This window comes from Arachis hypogaea, chromosome 15, assembly GCF_003086295.3.
Source record: "Arachis hypogaea cultivar Tifrunner chromosome 15, arahy.Tifrunner.gnm2.J5K5, whole genome shotgun sequence".
Classification (NCBI taxonomy): domain Eukaryota; kingdom Viridiplantae; phylum Streptophyta; class Magnoliopsida; order Fabales; family Fabaceae; genus Arachis; species Arachis hypogaea.
Window position 1 is genome coordinate 120,501,456 of NC_092050.1, and position 5,690 is coordinate 120,507,145.

Sequence of the window (5,690 nt, forward strand, 5' to 3'; positions counted from 1 at the left end):
GTGACAATCAGCTCTGTTCATTATACTAAGACGAACGTGTCTGACAAACACCCGCGTCTACTTGGGTTCGTGTGAATACTTTAGTGGAAAGCACGCACCACCAGCTTGATTATACATCTCTCAGACGGCTAATCCACGACTTTGTTGGGGACTTCTTAAGACACCAGCTCAGCCAATTTACAGGGAGATTAGGGTCTCTGTGGTAGAGGCTAGAACCCAATGATGCAGCATTCTCTGATCCGGAAGATCCGACCTTATCTGTGGCATTTTTGAGTGGGATCATTAAGGAGAATGGACTGTACGCGCTTCACCCTTAAGCAAAGATGGATCCACACTAACCTTGGGGTTCAGATCCGGAGGAGTATTGAAGACCTTTCAATAAAGGCGCCAGTCACTTACAGCCTGCCATTGAAGAGATTACTCACAAGCAAAGAAGACAGTAATACCAGAGTTAATTCAAAAAGACAACGCAACTCCAATCCTTAACCATATTCCTATTACTGATTCCCTTCTAATATACAAAGTATTTTATTAGTTACATGACTTCATAGTTTCAGATCTCACAACCAACAACCTTTTGATTTCACCTGACTAAGACCTGCGAGATAACCATAGCTTGCTTCAAACCTATAATCCTCGTGGGATTGACCCTGACTCACTCAGGTATTACCTGGACGACCTAGTGCACTTGCTGGTACAACAGTACAAAGGTGTAGGGATTCGTGCTATCAACGACCACTTTAAAATATTTTATGACGTTTTGGTTTAATCTTAATCATCCATGTAAAATATTTAGTAGCTCATATATATATTTGACCTACATACTCTAATATATTTGTTAGTGTTATTTATTAAATTTAATTATAAATGTAAATATAGTCATTATATATATTCTTGAATATATTCCTATTCATAGGTATTGATTACTTCTTGTATTAATGTAGTTTAATTATTGAAAATTGAATTAATATTCAATTTGGCTCTTGAAAATGTGAGGTCGAATTCAAATTGATCCTTAAAATTACAATTGACTCAATTTGAACTCCAAAATTTATAATAGTAACTCACATTAGTCTCTGAACCAATTTCTATGAATGCCATGTTGATTTTGTACATAAATTTATCAAAATTTGGGCTCCTCATCTAAGTTTCATGTGACTAAGATCTATTAGACCTCCGATAAATTTGACGGACTCCCAACATCCTCACGAAGACAACAATAACAAGTTCAGTTTGAAAATTTTGGAACTTTGGAGCAGTAATCAAGCTTCTAAAAGCTCTAATAAGTCTCAATCACATGGAACCTAAGTGAAGAATCCAAATCATAACAAGTTAATGTATCAAATTAACACGTCGTTAACAAGAATCAGTTCAAGGGCTAATGCGAGTTACGATTACAAATTTTAGGGCCTAATTTAAGTCTATTAAAATTTTGAGTGTCAAATTGAGTCTGACTTCAAATTTCAAAGGCCGAATTTAGTATTAACTTTAATTTCTTTATTTATGTGCTTCAACTTTCTAACAATCTCAAACCATTTATGGCCAGAGCCTAGCCCAATTAACCTTTTTGTTTTTTTTTTAAATATTGGAAGAAAAATTCCAATTTTTGGGGTGAACAACTTTGAAAAAAATAATATTAGCCACAAAAAAATTTAAGTTTATCGTGTTACTTTCTTTAGAGGTTGGTCGGATTTCAAGTCAGATCTACAAAAAAATGTACTAGCTTATTTAAAAAAAATAGGCATCCGTTTGGTCCGGGAGTCGGCCAGCTTATTTAAACTCTACCTATGCTACACCTGTAGTGCATAGCCGGTCTCAAGCCCGGATAAAGGAGGAAGGTTGTGTTAGATCTTCGACAACTAATATAAAAACTTAGTCGAATCTTCATGACATCGATCAGAGAGGTTATTGCGCTAAAGCTAGGTCGTTGCTTGGAAACAATGCGTTGTATGGCTCGCGTATAGTGTCAAATGAGCAAGAGTCACTGCATCAGAGCTCGGGTGTAGTGTTAAATGAGTAAGGGTTCTCGGATTTTTGTGAACAAACAAGGGTAAATAAACTAGTTCACAAAGAAAAAGGTAAAGGTAAAGGTCGGAGTGACAGAAGGTTGAAATTTGGAACATGGAACATGGGCACTCTAATAAAAAACTCCATGGAGGTGGTGGATACAATGACAAGGAGGAAGATTAACATCATGTATCTACAAGAAACAAAATGGGTTGGCGCAAAGGCTAGGGAGTTGAATACCTCCGGGTTCAAACTTTGGTATACAGGAAAGGTAAAGAATAGGAATGGGGTAGGTATTATCGTGGATAAGCAGTGGAAGAAGGACGTAGTAGATGTCAAGAGGGTGGGTGATGAGATCATCTCTATCAAACTTGTGGTGGAAGGAGGTACTTTTCATGTGATTAGCGCTTATGCAGTGCAAGTAGGTTCGGACGAGCAACACAAGATAAGGTTTTGGGAGGACCTAGAGAGTTTGGTCTAACACATACATTCGGAAGATAAGATTTTCTTAGGAGGAGATTTAAATGGCCATGTTGGAAGAGAAGTGACTGGATATGGAAGTATTCACAGAGGCCATGATTTCGGGGTGGCCAATACTGAGGGTGAAACTATTTTGCAGTTTTCCTCAACCTTTGACATTCTTATTGCAAATACATGTTTTCAAAAGAGAGACAAACATCTTATAACCTATAGGAGTGACATGACAAGCTCTCAAATTGCCTTCTTCTTGTTGAGGAGAGTTGACTAGAAATTTTACATCAATTGTAAAATTATTCGAGGAGAGAGTTTAACAATACAACATAGGATGCTCATCATAGATTTTTGCGATGAGAAAAATTTGGGAAAAAGACACCATACGAAGAACCCAAGGACGAGGTGGTGGCGGATGAAAGGTGAGGAACAAAGAAGCTTTCTAAGACAGATAGGAGAAGAGGCAAAGTGGGAAGGAGATGGAAGCACAGAGGAGATATAAAGGGAGATGCAGAAGTTATTAGAAGAACAGCAAAAGAAAGTTTTGGTGAATCTAGAGGGATAGGACCAAGAGACAAGGAGTCCTGGTGGTGGAATGCAAGTGTACAAGAAAAGATAAAGGCAAAACGGGAGTACTTTAAAGAGTGCTCTTTGTGCCATAATGCAAATAATTGGGAAAAATATAAGGCAGCTAAGAAAGAGACAAAAGTGGCTGTAAGTGACGCAAGAACAAGAGCATATGAGAGTCTCTAACAGTCTTTAGGCACGAAGGAAAGAGAAAAAGGTATATATAGAATCGCAAAAAGTCATGAAAGAAGAATGAGAGACTTGGATCATATTAAGTGCATAAAGGATAAAGACAGAGAGGTTTTGGCTCAAGATGAAAAGATCATTGAAAGGTGAAAAATCTACTTCTACGATTTATTTAATGAAGGACAGAAGACTTTTTCGAGACTTGGTCGGTTATGCACAAGGAAAGAAGATCAAAACTTTGACTACTATCGAAGAATTCGAGACTTTAAGGTAAAAGAAGCTCTAAAGCAAATGAAAAATGGCAAGGCACTAGGATCCTATAATATTTCGATTAAAGTTTGGAAGTGCCTTAAAGAGAAAGACATCAGTTGGTTAACCAAGCTTTTTAATGAGATTTTAAGGTCAAAGAAAATGTCAGATGAGTGAAAGAAGAGCACCTTAGTACCTATTTATAAGAATCAGGGGATATATAGAGTTGCGGAAACTATAGAGGGATCAAGCTCATGAGTCATACCATGAAGTTATGGGAAAGGGTGATAGAACAGAAGCTAAGACAAGAGACATAAGTAACAAAGAACTAATATAGTTTTATGTCAGGTAGATCCACCACTGAAGCTACATACCTATTAAGAAGGATGATGGAGAGGTATCGTAGTAATAAAAGGGATCTACATATGGTGTTTATTAATTTAGATAAAGCGTGCGATAGGGTGTCAAGGAGGTCTTATGGAAGGTTTTGGAAAGGAAGAGAGTAATGATTACATATATTCGTGTAATTAAAGACATGTATGGTGTGGCCTACAACTAGTATGAAGACTTAAGGTGGTGTGACAAAAAAATTTTCTATTGGTATAAGATTATACCAGGAATCATCCTTAAGTCCATACCTTTTCACATTAGTCTTAGAAGTACTCATAGAGCATATCCAAAAGTATGTGCCCTGGTGCATATTTTTTGCCGAAGATATAGTCCTTTTAGGAGAGTCAAGGGAAGACCTAAATAAGAAGTTGGATTTCTGGAGAGAAGCTCTATAAGTGTATTGTCTGCGCATAAGCCATAGTAAGATGGAATATATGAAATGTAAGTTTGATATGAGAATTGATGTTGGTTTAGAATTTCTTAATAGAATCCCTTCGTTGCAAGTATAGTCTAAACCAACAACTAACTCTCAATCAGAGTTTAAATACAAATTAAAATTAACCAATAGTAATTAAACCTCGGGTCGTTCTCCCTAGCAATGCAATTAAAATGACACACTTTTGGTTGTGAGGAAAAGGGGTTTCGAAATCAAAGAACAAAAGATTAAAGGAACCAAGAGATAAAAGAACTAAGAAGAGATCAAAATTGATATTAATGTAAGTTAAAAAGGAGATAAGATCAACACTTGGTGAAAATGCTATATATGCATAAAAGAGCCTTGACTTGGGAATGAGAATTAAGAAATCCTATCATTATCATAACCACAACTATGCTAACTATGATGAGTCAATCTCGCTTCGTCAACCCTTAACATCGAGGAGTAAGTCAAGCAAGCATAATTGACCTTAATCCATAAGTCCTAGCTAACTTACCAATTAACTTGGTAAAAAGCTAGCGTCAATGGAAACAAGAGTCAACTAACTACCCAAGAATTACCACTAAATGTCGGACATCATGACTCTTGTATCCTAGGGACTCATTTCACAAGCCAAGGTCTGAAAAGCTACTCAAAATTACCAAGTGGCATTTTCACAAACACTTGGTGGACATAAAAGCAAAACATGAGAAATCGCAAAGGAAAATGAAAACTATCACCAAACTATTCACAAAATCAACAGCAAACACTCAAGCAAGCATATAGGAATCATAAAACATCAAATTCATAAACAAAAGATTCAATAAATCAAAATTGCATATATTAACAAAATAACTTGAACCATGAGTAAAATGTAGTAAGAGTAGTGAAATTAAAGAGTACTTACAATGAGATAGCAAATTCTAATACCAAAATTGAACTACAAAATGCTACATTAAAAACCTAATTAAAACCCTAAGCGAGAAATAAAAGATCACTACTCTATAGTACTCCTACTCCTAATATCTATGTAAAACTATGTCTAAGTGAGCTCCCCTTTGATGTATGACCATTTTTCTTTGATATAGCATCACAAAAGGCTTCAGCAACTCCAAAAATTGGGCCAAGAGAGCCCGAAATTTGCGAGCCACGTGCTTTATTAATGAAGTCACGCTCAGGGACCTTTGCGTACGCACGGGAGGTTGTGCATATGCACACCTCTAATTTATGTACTTGTGCGCACGCACAGATGGTTGTGCGTATGCACACTTCAGTGTGTGCTTCTCCTTTGTTTTCTTCATGTGTTCTCCCATTTTGCATGCTTCCTTCCACTTTCTACCAACCCATTCTTGCCTAATTTACTTGAAATCACTCACAAAATATATCACGGCATCGAATTGAATAA